The sequence below is a fragment of the Mytilus californianus genome, unplaced genomic scaffold (genome assembly GCF_021869535.1).
Source record: "Mytilus californianus isolate M0D057914Y unplaced genomic scaffold, xbMytCali1.0.p SCAF_2, whole genome shotgun sequence".
Lineage (NCBI taxonomy): Eukaryota > Metazoa > Mollusca > Bivalvia > Mytilida > Mytilidae > Mytilus > Mytilus californianus.
The window spans coordinates 117,418,960-117,436,488 of NW_026262668.1; the positions used below are offsets into that span (position 1 = coordinate 117,418,960).

Genomic DNA, 17,529 nt, shown 5'->3' on the forward strand with positions numbered 1-17,529 from the left:
AACTTCTAGTTGCAGTTCAATGAAAAAGGTGGGGTACCATGACAACATTAGGAGTGGCATTTGAAAACCGTTTATGCATTTACCATATATGTAGCTGCGGCCCAGCACCACCAAAAACTAAAAGAAAAGAAATAGATATAAAAATCCGCCTCTGACTTCATAAGTTGAAGCCCGGTAAAAATAATATATAAATTGAAAGTAAATCAATCATTTACAAATTTATAACTGTTTTCAGATGGTTCCTTCAATTTCCTCGAGATTCAATTGAATAAGTATTTGTGAAGAAGAGATAAACACTTTACCTTGGCTTCTTTTTTTGCTGGCACTGAACTAAACATCCTATATAATTCTCGTTCGAATTGTTTTACATTGTCATTTCGGGGCCTTTTATAGCTGACTGTGCGGTATGGGCTTTGCTCATTGTTGAAGGCCGTACGATGACCTATAGTTGTTAAATTCTGTGTCATTTGGTCTCTTGTGGAGAGTTGTCTCATTGGCAATCATACCACATCTTCTTTTTTATATCCTATATAAGTTCTGAAGAAGTTTTACGTTTTCGTTTGAAGTGAAAAATATTTGAATCTACATATAAAACTGATAAAAAAAATCAAAATTTACTGCTCTATAGATTTTCATAAATAAAAGCAAATACAGCTTATAGGTTACATACAAAGATAAAGGTTTGGTACCATTAACACGTTTAAACCCGCTGCAATTGTTTGCACCTGTCCTAAGTCAGGAATCTGATGTTCAGTTGTTGTCGTTTGTTGATGTGGTTCATAAGTGTTTCTCGTTTCTCGTTTTTTATATAGATTAGACCGTTGGTTTTCCCGTTTGAATGGTTTTACACTAGTAATTTTTTGGGGCCTTTATAGCTTGCTGTTCGGTGTGAGCCAAGGCTCCGTGTTGAAGACCGTACTTTTACCTATAATGGTTTACTTTTATAAATTTTGACTTGGATGGAGTGTTGGCTCATTGGCACTCATACCACATCTTCTTATTTCTACATAATAATAATAATTTTATATGCACCAATAATAAGAATTTTTACAAAATATTCCTGAGTTACACAATGTATAAATATAAAGGTGTTCATGAAATAAAATATAATACATAATACAAAATACGAAATACGAGCGGAGAATGATATACTTTAATAAACACAATATGTGAGAACAGATATACTAAATACATGCAATTAAATTTTAAGTTTTTCTGCTGATCTTAGAAATATACCTAAGGTATTTATTTCTTTAATATTTCTGACAGATAACAACTGGATAAATTTGTATGCAGATGGATTTCTCCAGTAATACTTTTTAATATACTTTTCTCAGATTTGACTATATTTTTGACATTCAAGTATAAAATGGTATTCATCTTCAATATAGCTAGTTTTACAATTTGTACATAGTCTATTATTTTTATCAACATTATAATGTCTGCCTGTTTCTATGCTTAAATTATGGGCTGATATACGATATTTACAAATGTATGGTTTGTATATATAGTTTACAGGTCCATCTAAATAAAATTGCAAAGCATGTGTCTACACATATATCTATAAAAATGACATTTACTTGAATTCTCAAAAAGGCATTTGCTTCACTAGTGAATGCACCAAGCATTCTTTCTTTCAATTGTAATAGAACAATATCTATACAAACTACACTTTGGCTTAATCAAACCTAATTAAATCCATATATAAACAAAATATCTCTAATCTTACAACACCAGTTTTGTTTATCATTTTTATTAATACAACTTCTTTCAAACATCTCATCATATCAGTTCTTTAATATACAATTTTCTGTACTCACAATTTTTAACCAATATTTGACCATTCTATATTGCCTTTCAATGGACATAGGCAATCTACCTAATTCACAATAAATCATATTAAATACAACACTCATTTTGACTTAAAGAATACGTTTTAAATAGTACAAATGAACTTTCTCGATATTTGGTGCCATATGAAATCTCCATACTTTGCGAGCAATAATTCAATATGCTTGCTACATAAGTATCAAATAGTGACAACAAAGTTTCATGATTATAGTAATTGTCATGTATTTCATTAAATAGGCTAAACAGCCTTTTTACCCTGTTCTGATAGTTCAAGTTCTTTTGGGTATTTGCAAAATTACCAGTATAGATCACCAGTATAATGAAACAAAATTCCTAAATACATAAACTCGTTACATATATCAATAGCTTTTCCATTTATATACCATTGCTCTTCTGGTCTAATATTACCTCTGTTTCTAAAAACTACAATTTTTGTTTTTGAAAAATTTATGTATAAATCATAATCATTTGAACAAACATTTACAGTAACGATCATCTTTTGGAGATCAGTTATACTTTCACTAAATAGGACCATATCGTCAGCGTAAATTAACAAATACAGATTTAACATTTTAAGTTCATATGATTTACAATTTTGTGAATTGAGTTCTATCTCTCCATATCATTGACATATAATGAATACAGGAGAGGGGAAACGATTCCCTTTGCATTAGGCCAACAGTACATTAAAAATAAATTAGTGCCTTCGATAATAAAAAGTCGTCATCGAATAGTCTCATTATGACGATATTCAAAAAGACTTGTTTCATTGTTATTACAATAAATAGGTCATAATAACATGACAGAGTGTTTTGTTTGAACTTTCAGTATGTTCTATATAAATATACAAAAAGCCCATTTTAGACAAGGTACCCCCATAAGCCTGGACATATCGTGGCTAGTCACAATTATAGTTGGGGGCGTTTTTCTCACAATGACGTTCTTCCTCCATAAGCCTGGAAATGTCAAGGCGGGTCACATATAGGAACTGCCTTTTTCGCATAAATTATCTTGAAATAAATAAGTCACTGTTGATCTTTCTACACCCAACAAAAAATTCCACAATAGATGCTCTTAATATGACTGCATAAATACAGATACTTTGAATAGGATTGGTCCGTTAGAATTGCTGCTAAAACTACTTCCATAACCTATGTATATAAAATTGACATATATACATTATGATTTCGTAATATTTCAAATATTTGTCTCTAGACCTTGCGCAATCAACATCCAATCAGTTTACCGAACTTTTATTTGGTATTTTAGCACGTCAGGATAAGGTATAGTTTTGTTATGAATGCTTGAAGTTGCAGAATTTAACATTGAAAGCAATTGGGGTATGAATTAGTGGTGTTATTCTTGAAGAAGACTAATTACCCTAGATAACACACACACAAAATGAAATCTGTTTGAAGTTATGAATCAAAAAGATCCACAGGCAAAGTCTGTCAAGGGCTTTCAGTAAACATTTAAGGGGGGATTCGGGTGAACGGTGTGTACGACTTTTTAGTACATTTCGTGGATGAAATAATTAAAATGCCTGAATTTTAATTGAGAAATGAATGAACGAAAATACAATGGAATAAAAGTAAGAAATACACCTCAAGTTTTAACATTTGTAGACGCACGAAGGTTTTTTTTATTCAAACACACTTACTCTGATGACTCATTAGAAAGATATTTTACTCGACCCATATACTGTGATTTTTTAATGTTCTTATATCATCATGTAGCCTAAATATGTAATATAATGCAGTCTGAAGCAAGATGATGTATCAAAAATTTTTGCTTTATACGTTGTCAATACAAAACAGTCAACTCAAACCCGCCTAAACATAGGTGTACCGGACTTCCTTCCGAGATTATTGTCAATTTTTAGAATGTTTTCCCTCCAGGAATGACTTTGCCACCTATGGTTACATATGGGTAGAAACGATATGAATAAAGAGCTGCGCTATGACCGCATGATACGCCCGTCGCCCTTTTAGCTCGTCTTTATACTTTAAATGAATTTATATGATCAACTAGAAATACTGTGAGCACTGCTCAAATAGACCCCCACCCTCCAAAAAAAAAAGAAGACATGTACACACAGTGGTACCTATTGACACGAAAGAACGATTTGTCAACGAATAAAGTTGATAACTCTGCAATGTCATACAAGAAATTTATAAAAAAAAATCAAAAGGGAGCTTATTTCAAAAGATTTAAACAAGTCATCAAAGTTTCATGAAAACCGCTCAAAGCGTTTTGGAGTTATTGTCCGAAAACTGGAAAATCCCCCATTTTATGAATAAAGTCCCAGTACTCCAAAACGTTACATCAGAAAGGAGTAGGCCCGGTAAGACACCTTCTTAGCCCCAAAACATAGCGTTTTTACAAATTTGTTAAATTGTAAAATATTACTTATTCATTGGAAAGTAGAATACTTTTGTTACATAAATATGGACTGTTTTTGATAATACAATGGACATAAATCAGGTACTTGCATCATTATTCCATGCAAATATATTGGTATCTTCACAATTTAAACATTTGTGTTAATTTTAATACAGTTTTTGTCTAAAACCAATGTGGCCGCACTTGTGTTCAGTCTTAATATTTAAATATATGTTGTATACAATGATAATACACAACATACATAAATGTTGAGGGTGAACACGAATGCGGCAACTTCCATTTTAAACAAAAACCGTCTAAAAAATGCGGTTAAATGGCATATTTGATGGGTTTTTCTTATCTAAGCTTGAATTTGAGCGTTTTTAATGACCAAGTCAGTCCTATTATTTTACAATTACCAATTGAATTGAATGAAGTAGACACTAAAGGGTTTAAAAAATGTCAAAAAACTTTCATCAGACGTACTTCGAATTTTAGGCCGAAATTAGCCCCTACCGGACCTTCTCCTTTAAAAAAATCGAAAGGGAACTTATATCAGTATATATAAACAAATTTCAATTAACTAAAGTTTCATGAAAATTGCTCAAAACATTTTTGAGTTATAGTCAGAAAACTGGAAAAACTCCCATTATTTTATGAATAAAATCCCATAACTCGGAAACGTTAAATCTACAATGTATAAAAATCGAAAGAAGCTTACATCAACGGATATAAGCAATTCACCAAGGTTTCATGAAAATTGTAGTGTGTTTTAATTATTGTCCGAAGTGTTGACGACGGACAGACGGACGGACGGACAACGGTATACCATAATACGTCCCGTCTAAGACGGGCGTATAAAATTGATATTTTGCCAACTTTGGATACGGTTTGAAAGGTATATACAATTACTCGACCGCACAATTAATTTGACAAATTTCAAATGTTATTGTTTAAGAAAGAAATATTTAGTTCAACGTTTAAAAAAATCAAAGAAAATACAGATACATTAATGCAAGTAAGCGATGCCTTTAAGAATGTTGTGTGTGTTCAAAATAACAACAAGAACTTTATGACGTTGCGCACGATGTTGATACCAATTCCATTTTGCTATAGATTAGCATAAAAATAAATACGTAGACTGGTCAGTTCGATAAAAATATAGTGATTTCTGATTGAATTCATTCCATTAGACTTGAAATTAAAGAAAAAAAAGGAACCGAAATTTAAAATACCAGGAATTATAACACTTAATTATCCCATTTTTAAGCAAAAACGTAATGTCCAACGTTTCATTTTGTGTGCAAAAGATCAGAGTTCCGTTTCTCTCCTACGGTATTTTTTCTCTGATCATCGTAAAACTTCACAATAATATTGCTATTGTTATAATTATTCGCGTGTTAAAGCAAAATCAATATCACTGAAACCGTAATCCGGAAAATGTTATTTTTGTAAACGGTCTGAAAAATGTCCAACCGTATGCAAAGTAAGTATATTTCGGGTTTGCGCATTTATACCGTGAAATTGAAAAAGCTGAGAGAAAAAATATTTATTATATTTTGAAAGTTTTTTTACTTTTCTCCTGGTTCATGATATTTTTTTGCCGGAAACCATGCGTATAGTTTCTATTGCAATGACTTCAAAAAGTATAGCCATCTTGTCCCAACGAAAAAAACGCTGTATTTTCTTTGAAATTGAGGTTTTAACCAGCTGTCTATCAAATAAGCATAGTTAGATCATAAAAAATAAAACTTGGCGGTAAAGGTTTTTCTGTTTTTCTTCTTAAACAATATAGTGTTTAATATTTTTTCGTTAGGCAACAAGGTTTTTAGATCGTTTCAAAAAGTATAGCCGTTTTGTCCCAACGTTTGCAAAACGTAATTGATGTCATGCTCTGGTTTTTAATTTTATATCGTAATTATTTGTTTCCAGTTTAATTCGAATGAAAATAAATATACATGTATAAATTACAATACAACCAATGTATGAGAAAGGAATAGTTTAAGTTTAAATTCAAATGTTGACCAAATGAGATCGATTTAAAAAAAATATCGGGATCTTAGGGTTTTTTTTATAGCATATTTGCTTTATTTGAGGAACATTGTCTATCTGCAAGTTTTAAATCGTCAAAAGTAACATGTATATTTTTTTTGTTAATAAAATAAAATAGAGAAAACCCATTGCTGGCAATTATAACAAACAAAGGATATGCCACAAAAATACGGAAATGAGAAAATTTAAAACATGAGTCCCGAATGTTTAACTTCCTAAATATTTTGCGACAAAGAAAGCATCGGGAAATGATAAAATATAGAAAGGAAACGGAAACGGGAAGAAATGCAACAAAAGGAATAAATATGCAAAAAATAGGAGAATATGAATTCAAAATCTAATTTATATTAAAAATAAATCTGTGTAAATTTGGACATTATTGTATGGGATTCATTAATGCGAACTGCTGCCGAAAGGAAAATTATCAATTATGGCCTGGAAAGACTGACAACTCCTGTAAATGAATTTCATTAAAAAAATATCTTTACGACCACTTTGAGTTTTATTTGTAAATTTATGCATTTTTTCAGACAAACCGAAATCGGTTACCAAATTCACAACAGTAAATTGACATCATCAATAATATGCTTAAACGCCTGAAACTTTCTTTGAAATCGTCGAAATCGCCTTATTTTGAGGAACGTCGTGAAACGCTAAGTAGTACCAACATCGTGCGCAACGTCTATACATTTGTAATAATAATAATAAAGAAAAGGATGTCATATATATTTAAATGCTATAAGAACACTTGTCAGATTTTTCTTTTCCGTGATCTCACGTATGTTTCTATTTTATTTGACTGTCCTATGAATGTTACCCCTTTCTTTATAAAAAAGAAGAAAAGAAGAACATGTTTGCACCTTTCTTTTTGTAATTACCACAAAAAACAAAACAAAAACAAACTAATATCCGATTTAAATTGATATTTTCCTCAAAGAAAAGGATATATTTAAACTGAAGCTCGATATTCGACAACAATTCATTTCAGTAGTTAAAATGGACATGTGTAACGCCGAAACTGTTGATAATTAAAGCCTTGGTTACAAATATCCTCTGTGACAATATTTTATCAAAATTTAACTATGATTGGCCAGAAAATCTTTATTTCAATGGAATGGAAATGGTGGAAATAATTTAAGGACCTTTAGAAATGTTACAATATCAATGCACACCAAAAAATATATGCATTAAGTAATAGTCTCATCGCATAGAAGAGCGTACGCATGGTTCCGTTGTATAGTGTTGCACTAATCCGCATTCGTAACAATGAACTTGAGAAACATGTAGAAATATTGTTGAAACCGAGCAACATGTATAGTTTGAGTGTCCATTGTACACGGGGGGAGTCTCTTCCTATATAAAGGTATACACAGACGTGCCGCTGGTATGTGTCACTTTTTTAATTACCAATACATCAAGTTAGTGCGATTTCACAGATGTAATATAACATCGAAAAGAAATTTTTATTTCAACGGGTCATACATTTTCATCGTCTGTTAAAGGGGCATTAGCCACAGGGAATCGGTTAGCAGATTAAAATTTTGTTTATCAATGTTTTTCAAATCTTGTTTCGTATTTCCTGTCTATTCTTATTACATTATTAACGTTTTTAACGTTCGGCATAAATATTTCTTTGTTTTCTAGCAATGTGCAGTTTACTATCCATATCCGTATACTGAAAAATCCTAAAGGGATCTAAGTCGCCATTTTGAATAGCTTACCCATCTTTAAATAAAAAATAATTAAATATATTTCTATGTTACTTTATACCTTACAAAGACACTCATTTCCTTCCTAAATGATTCTTCTATCAGAAGCATGCATTGATTTTCCGATCAACGACACCCTTACTCGGCTATCGTTTCAGTCAGGTCAAAATTTTCAAATTTCCCGGCGAAAGCAACGTAACTGGCAAACGTGTCGTTTTTCAATAACAGACAAAATGGGAGATAGCTCTGTCATTCGGAATCTTCCGGGTTGATGCGTTTACTACAACGATAATTCCTCATTGACTGACGAGTGCTGTCCCCTGATACATACGCTCAATCGATTGTGAGACAGATTTACAAGTTAAGAATCCTTCATAAAAATAAAATATCGAACGCAAATTTCTTCAAAACAGTCATTGCATGTATAGTTGCAATGGCAGATTATCCTCCTACACATCCCCACTGAAAATATCAAATGATTGTCTCCATACTATTAGTTCTTTTTTATAAAGGAATGTGACTTTCTGTCAGACACTCTGAGGTCAGACATCGTCCAGATTTTTCCACATCAAGGAGTTATGTAGTATATAAACAGAGGCGGATCTAGGGGGACAAGGGACCGCTCTCCTTGTGGAGCTACATACATGTATATGCTGAATGCATAGGCTTTTTCAAAGTATCACTCCAAAAGTTGGCTTACCAGCCTTGCCCCTCCCCCTTTTTCAAAATCCTTGAACTGAACCTGATAAATCCTTGATCACGTCAATATTTTTTAGTAGCTACTCGATTCTATTGATGTGTCTACCAAGAAGTCAGTGGTTTATTTTACCCCGTTTGCAGAAAGGTTTTATTCGTTTGCTCTTAATTTTTTGATTTATCAAGAAATTTGCGTTTGGTATTTATGTCAGGGGACAGCACTCGTCAGTCTATGAGGAATTATCGTTGTAACAAATGCTTCAACCCGGAAGTTTCCGAATGACAGCGTTATTTCCCATTTCGTCTGTTATTGAAAAACGACGCGTTTGCCAGTTACGTTGCTTTTGTCGGGAAAGGTTGGTTGGTTGGTTTTTGGTGTTTTAACGCCACTTTTAAGCACCGCTTTTGGGCTATTTTGTGGTGGCCAGTTTTTATTAGTGGAGTGCCCGGAGAAAACCACCGACCTTCGATAGGAAAACTGACAATCCTAGTCAATTAAGATTGGAGTCGAGTGCACCCGCACGAGCAGGGTTCGAACTCACAACCTCAGTGTTGACTGGCTAGTGATTACAGTAGTAACTACTTAGACCACTCGGCCACCGAGGCTCCTCGCCGGGAAAGGAATAGGCCAGATAAGACCCCTTTTTGGCCCAAAATATAGCATTTTTACAGATTTGTTGAAATGTAAACTTCTAGCTCTTTATTGGAAAGTAGAATGCACGGTCCGTTATGGAGACACTCCGTTCTAGACCGGCTTAAATAAACAGTTGTTTCAAATTACCCTGTGTTGTGTTACATATCCTGGTCTGGTAAGAACTGAAAATAAATAAATTTACCCAAGACATGATGCTAAGAATATTCTACAACACAAAATGCAGGAATTAATTGTGTAACTACATACTAGTAAGTGAAAATAAATACTTATTTTTATCTGTATTTCTAAGTTTTCCATACACCATAAAAATCAAAATTAAAATTCATAAAATTTTCTTACAAAAAAGTTGAAATTGACAGAAAAAAATGACGCTTGATTCCATTCGTTATCCTTCCGTCAAAGTGTTTGGTTTTAGGTGACGTTATTTGACGTCATTTGTGCGTTTGTTGGGCATAAAATCTATGTCAGTACGTTGAGCTAAGGGATGAATATTCAAATGAGGATAAATGCCTTATGACTGCTTCGATAACTGTTTTTAAATGATAAGATTAATATATTTCTTTAGGCAAGGTTGGATTATGTACATAAGAATAAAGACGGGTGTTTGAAAATGTCCAGCAGTCACAATAACTTTATCAGTTCAAAGATACAGGGATCCAGTTAGCCCATAAAACGTTTTAATGACGTGAGAAATCAGCGTATAGTAAAAGAGTATTTCTGGTCATGGAAATGATATGGATCAAACGTTATAGAATTATAATAAAAGAGGCGGAAGATACCGAGGGGATATTCGGAATTATTTAATAGACAACTTTCGAGTTCGATGCATTTCCGTCAAAAACTCTGGTTTTAGTGAACATCATTCGTGCGTTTAGGGGCATCGTCACTTCCGTTCCAATGTTGAGCAAGTGGTTGGAAAACTATAATGCTATATTGCACGAATTATTCGGCAAATTAAATTCTCATAATTGACAATCAGCACTACTGTCATTAGGGAATTGTGATTAAGTACTTACAAAACAAACATTATTTCTAGTTTATCCTACACAATGACGATCACTAAGACGCTTGATGAACGTTAATAGTGCAGGGATACAGGCGATCCCCTCTATCTGGTAAATGACGTCATAAAGGCGCGCATAATTGACGAGTTTTTTTCCGGTGAAGGATGAACTCGAAAGTGGTCTATTGTGAGTTTATCGTCCCAGTCGGCTCTGTTTACACACCAGTACCCTCTAGAAATTAATAAAAAGATATATTAAATCCTTTATTGTATAGGTTGTAATCCTTGTATGTATGTGTGTCGAACTGATTTCCGATAGAAGAGTATTTAATTTTAAGTATATTGATTTTGAAGCGTTTTGTGAATATAAATGGAACTTTTGAAGAAGCCTACAACTCTCGTCTGGTTAAAGTTTAATCTTTAAATAAAGTATGTGTGTATTCTTATTGAATAAAATATACTGACGCTTTTATGGAGTTTAAGTTGTCATCGTTCACACACGTCTTCATAAACAATCAAGTTTAAAGGTTTTGAGGGACCACAATCTCATAGTATTGTCTTGAAAGCATTTATCAACTTTGAATAATAACAGTTCTCCCGGTGATATGATTATGATATGAAATGTAGGAATGTATGTGTATTTCCTACAGGGAAATCTATACGGTTATACTGTTTCACTTTAAATTGAAATGAACTCATACTCACAGTTATTTTGATTCAAAATATTTCGAAAGCTGTTCATCCAATCACAATTAGTTTTGTTTAGGTATGCAAACCTATTAGTACATAATTTCCTTTCAACTTCAACTTTCATGTATATACAAGTACTAAGTTAAATGGCGTTATTCTGTTAGTGAATTAAATGAACAATTATAATCATGAATAACGCTAGGTCAGAGGCTAGGTATCGATTTGAACAGAAAACTGTGATTACCTCGTGTTTGTTTGTTGTTTTTTTTAAAAGTTTAAACAAATCAAATCAGGTCAAATTTTTCATTTGTAAATAATTACAAACAAAATCACATGTGTGCATAAAAAAATGTTAAATATACACACAAGTCATAATCAATACCATATAGACTTCAAACAACACAATGATGGATTAGACAACTTAGTCTGGTTTAATCTCCGAAAAATAACTTTACAGAAATGCACCCTTGTTCGATAGTTTATTCAGTGACAACATTTACATAGTAACGCTAAACAAAGACACCTAATCAAAATACAAAGATACCAAAGGAACAATACACAATACCACATGTTACCTGTGGTCTGTCCTTAAAATTAATCAACTAGCTATAATGCTGTAATAAAAATCGTTAATAAATAAGACCAAGTATCCGTGATGGGATTAAACTAGACTCCCATAGATGTTTTTTGTTTGAGAAAGTATGTGAAGTAGTGTGAATCAAATGTGCTCCATTTAGGATTAACCCTCTGTTCAAATATCTTCGTCAATTGGTCAAATAATAATAATATAAACAATAGATTTTCTAAGATAATTTTTACCTACCTTATTTTTGAATTAACCCGTAAGTGGTTTAAGCCAGAATGTTCACCTATTATAACTAGTACTTGTACACGCAATCTTTACAAATCTTATTGCTCTTATACACACACATTATTTAAATAAGTTAAATCCACCCGCTATTCTAATTTCATTCTAAAAATAGGACCAGAGTAAACACATAACAGTACTTTCACTGATCATAACGATCGTCACTTCAACCAGCAAAATGTTAGTTGCAAAATTGTTCCTTGATAGAAAGAGCTCTTGAGTATTTAGGTGGACATTTAATTACATAAATTGAGCTTTGTATTTGATGTGCAAAGTATAAATGAATCAATATGACATATTTTGAATTGTTTACATAGTAAAAGTTTATTGAAAAAAAACAGAAAGTGGGAGATATCAAAGGGATTGTCAAAACATACGAGACGGACAAAATCATGCCACCCACCCCTCCCCCTCGAAAAACGACGAAAAGACAAACAGCAGACAAAATCATGCCACCCCCTTGAAAAACGACGAAAAGACAAACAGCAGACAAAATCATGCCACCCCTCGAAAAACGACGAAAAGACAAACAGCAGACAAAATCATGCCATCCCTTGAAAAATGACGAAAAGACATACAGCAGACAAAATCATGCCATCCCCTCGAAAAACGACGAAAAGACAAACAGCAGACAAAATCATGCCACCCCCTCGAAAAACGACAAAAAAGACAAACAGCAGACAAAATCATGCCACCCCCTTGAAAAACGACGAAAAGACAAACAGCAGACAAAATCATGCCATCCCCACGAAAAACGACGAAAAGACAAACAGCAGACAAAATCATGCCACCCCTCGAAAAACGACACAAAAGACAAACAGCAGACAAAATCATGCCACCCCCTTGAAAAACGACGAAAAGACAAACAGCAGACAAAATCATGCCATCCCCTCGAAAAACGACGAAAAGACAAACAGCAGACAAAATCACGCCACCCCCTCGAAAAACGACAAAAAAGACAAACAGCAGACAAAATCATGCCACCCCCTTGAAAAACGACGAAAAGACAAACAGCAGACAAAATCATGCCATCCCCACGAAAAACGACGAAAAGACAAACAGCAGACAAAATCATGCCACCCCTCGAAAAACGACACAAAAGACAAACAGCAAACAAAATCATGCCACCCCCTTGAAAAACGACGAAAAGACAAACAGCAGACAAAATCATGCCATCCCCTCGAAAAACGACGAAAAGACAAACAGCAGACAAAATCATGCCACCCCTCGAAAAACGACAAAAAAGACAAACAGCAATCTACAAAACACTTCTTGAAAAACTGAAGACTATTCAACACAAACCCCACCAGAAAACTGGGGTGATCTCATGTGCTTCTGAAGGGTAAACATATCTTGCTCCACTTGTGGCAACCGACATGTTACTGTTCATGGTAAGTATAGACTGATTCTGTGATGTCACAATTGAGATAACTAGGAAGGGAGTGTGGGTACTACAATTGGAACATATCCGTGGTCATCTGTGACACAGGTATTCCAAAACGGTCAACTAACTCATCATAACTTTCGTTAAACTTTGAAAGGGATTACTTCAACCTTGCTACTAGCAACCCTTGGTTCAAAATATTCAATGAAAGAAGCAACCCTGTTTCTATTGGAGTGTTAATTTGGCGATTTTCTATGATATACACCTATGATATACACCTATGATATACACCTATTTGAACACAAATTATAGAATAGAGCTCATAGATATAATGCAGCTTTTTAAATCAAAATAAAAAATAATTTGAGAAGGTGTCAAAATATATGATATTGAAGATACATCACAATAAATTTCAATGACATAATACTATGGAAAGATTAAAAGGTTTATCTGGTATTTGCATCAATTTGAATTTCTGTATTTTGAAAACAAACTCCCGACAATGAATAATTAACTAGTTATCTTGAAGGAGTAAGTCGGGTATAGCTTTAACATAGGTATGAAAAAAACCGTGCTACAATAACTGTGAAAGTTTGGTACCAATCCTATGATTTTGGATTATAAACCAATAAAATATTCTTATTTCAACTCTTAAAAATGTTACAGGACCAATACTGGGTCTGTACCTGCGTCACTGCATGTAATTGATTGAGGTTACTTGTATACTGAAACATAACTGACCATTCCCTACCATAAAGCCAAGAAATGTTTAACACAAAATTTTCCTTGTAGAGTGTGTGTTATAAAATTGCAAGTTATTGGCAAGCAGGAAGTGGTTGCACGGCTCATGTAAAAATTGCTTACACTTTACAGCTGATCATTATCAAGCCCCAGACTAAATATAAAACCATTCCCTTCCATAGAAAGCAAGATAATGACGAAAATGTTCCTTTGTACAATGAGTGTTGTAAAATTTCAAACTATCGGCAAATAGGCAGTGGCTGCACGGCTTATGTAAAACTTGGTTAAACGGTACAACTCAACATTATCAAGCTCTTATCAAGCTCCAGACGAAATATAAAATCATTCCCTTGCAGAGAGGCCAAGAAAAGCATGACGAAATAGGCAGTGGCTGCACGGCTTATGTAAAACTTGGTTAAACGGTACAACTCAACATTATCAAGCTCTTATCAAGCTCCAGACGAAATATAAAATCATTCCCTTGCAGAGAGGCCAAGAAAAGCATGACGAAAGTTTTCTACCAAAGTTCTTTTGGATGGACGGTCGGAGTGGAGCGGGATACTAGACCTGCTTTTGCCGTTGGCGACGCCGGTAAATATAAAAAAGTGCACTTTTCAATTGTTAAAATGTTTTCTTTAGTTTATCTAAAAGTGAACATTAGGGTCTTCAGCAAGAAGCAAAAGTAAAAGCTGCAAAACTGTGTAGTATTAAGCTATGAAAGGCACACAGTATGACAAAATGTGAATCTATACTGTGTAGTATTAAGCTATGAAAGGCCCCAGTATGACAAATGTGAATCTATACTGTGTAGTATTAAGCTATAAAAGGCCCCAGTATGACAAAATGTGAATCTATACTGTGTAGTATTAAGCTATGAAAGGCCCCAATATGACAAAATGTGAATCTATACTTTATGACAAAATATGAATCTATACTGTGTAGTATTAAGCTATGAAAGGCCCCAGTATGACAAAATGTGAATCTAAACTATGTAGTAGTAAGCTGTGAAAGGCCCCAATATGACAAAATGTGAATCTATACTGTGTAGTATTAAGCTATGAAAGGCCCCAGTATGACAAACTGTGAATCTATACTGCGTAGTTTTAAGCTATGAAAGGCCCCAGTATGACAAATGTGAATCTATACTGTGTAGTATTAAGCTATGAAAGGCCCCAGTATGACAAATGTGAATCTTTGCATAAACAGGGCCTGATTTATACTACAACAATTGAGGAAAACTTTTAGTGCAGACAGAAACTAAAGACAACCACTGGAATACAAACTCCTGGATTGGGAAAATCAGTTGGAAAGGACCTTATTCCTCAGATCGGTACCAATCACAAAATAAATAACAACAAGATTGTGTCCATAGTACACGGATGCCTCACTCACACTATCATTTTCTATGTTCAGTGGACCGTGGAATTGGGGTCAAAACTCTAACTTGGTATTAAAATTAGAAAGATCATATCATATGGAACATGTGTACTAAGTTTCAAATTGATTGGACTTCAACTTCATCAAAAACTACCTTGACCAAAAACTTTAACCTGAAGCGGGACAGACGGACGAACGAACGAACGAACGGTCTAACGGACGGACGAACAAACGAACGGACGCACAGACCAGAAAACATAATGCCCCTCTACTACCGTAGGTGGGGCATAAAAACACAAAAGACGCTCAAGTCATCGATCTAAGATAATTCGTTTTTACTAGCAAAATTTCCACTATAAAAATAAGAAGATGTGGCATGATTACCAATGAGACAACTCTCCACCAGAGACCAAATAACATGGAAGTTAACAATTATGGGTCTGACACTGTGTTCTCAAAGACTAAGATGTCAACCAATCAGACACAAAACTCGCAAGTAATATAGTGAGGCACTGAACTATATTAAATGCGAATAGCAAAGAAGAAACATTCGCCCTTATAATAAAATGTTTTTAAATTGAGAACTCAGTTACGCAACGTGGATGAAATTTATTGTTTTTAAAGGCCATCTTTCTTCTTGATTATATAAAATCCGAAATGGAAACCTCGTAAAATTGCAGAGATGGTCAGAAAAATGACAGAAAGGATATTAAAAGATACAAACCAAATTGTTTTCACGTCACAGAGTATATAAGCGTTAAAATTGTAAGATGTTTTGGTGTCTTAAAAGTGGACATTTTTCGGTGGATAGAAATCGTTGGCCGGGGTAAAAATCGGACGCGTTTGGGCGTTTGTGATTTTAAAGACACACTAGAGCAAAATGGCACGTTTCGACAAGGCGCACACGTTTTGGGAATGAACACGTTTGACAGTGTTACATATATGTAGCGACTTAAAGAAGAATGTTAACGCTTTATGCTTTATCGGCGCATTTTAACTATGGACTAGTATTTTGAAACGTTGAAGCAAAGATTAAATCAGGGAGGGTTGAAAATGTTCACAATGCCTGAAAAGATGAGAATGCCATAAATCACAATTTCATAGTGCACCCGAATGAAAGCAGATGCATGAATAAGCTGAAACGAGAATAAACGCGACGACAAAAGTAAAAACGGCATCCAGAATTCAAGAAACAGTCATTCAAACCCCAAGGGTATAGAAATATGATCACCTCTAGACTTCTTTACGTCTGACAGTAGAACCTTTGCGAAAGTGAGGCGTTCATTTGACTGTGCGGAATGTATAAATACACAGGCATTGTTTGGTCGCAATGGGGACGTTAAATCTGGTGCCTCGTGTTGGGATATTGCCACGCTCTGCAGTTAAAGAAACATTACAGTTAAGTCTGCTTCATATCTCGACTTACATCTAGTAATTGATAATGGGGGTCGATTGGGAACAAAACATTACGACAAAAGAGATGATTTCAGCTCCCCAATTGTGAACTTTCTATTTCCATGTAGCAACATTCCAGCAGCGACTGCATATGGAGTATATATCTCCCAGTTGATACGATATTCCAGGGCTTGTGTTTCCTATCATGATTTTCTTGATAGAAGGTTGCTGCTCACAAGGAAGCTATTAAACCAAGAGTTCCAAGTGGTGAAGTTGAAACCATCCCTTCGATAATTTTACAGACATCATCGCGAGTTGGTTGACCGTTATGGAATATCTGTATCATAGATGACGACGGATATGTTTCAGTCGTCGTAAACACAATCCCGTCCTCCTTTTTCCCGAATGTGACCTACCGAATGAGAATTATCATCGGATTTGTACTTACATGAGCAAACGACGGGTTCCACGTGTGGAGCAGGATCTGCTTACCCTCCCGGAGCACCTAAGATCACCCCCGGTTTTTGGTGAGGTTCGTGTTGCTCAGTCTTTATAGTTTTCTATGTTGTTTTGTATATGTTTGTTTCCATTCGTTTGATGTGTTTGAGCTTTTTATTTTGCCATGTGATAAATGACTTTCCGTTTTGAATTTTACTTTGAGTTCGGTATATTTGTTTTTTTACTTTATACTGTTTTTTTTTCTTTTTCTTTTTTTGCCATGGCGTT

General features: G+C 34.2%; 1 protein-coding gene across 5 annotated transcripts in view; it reads right to left on the reverse strand.

Moving 5' to 3' along the window:
* LOC127728659 (ceramide synthase 2-like) overlaps positions 1 to 12,051 on the reverse strand; it is a 32,834-nt gene extending 20,783 nt beyond the window's left edge. Inside the window, exons 1-3 of one of the 5 annotated variants that reach the window (XM_052236264.1) lie at positions 11,862 to 12,051; positions 10,362 to 10,580; positions 84 to 117 (exon numbers count right to left, since the gene is read on the reverse strand). The gene's annotated coding sequence lies outside the window, so the exon portion shown is untranslated. Of the gene's footprint in view, positions 1 to 83; positions 118 to 10,361; positions 10,581 to 11,053; positions 11,177 to 11,861 lie in introns of those variants that run through there. The other 4 variants (XM_052236266.1, XM_052236263.1, XM_052236262.1 and 1 more) reach the window with 4 other exon arrangements.
* Positions 12,052 to 17,529: the final 5,478 nt, after the last annotated feature.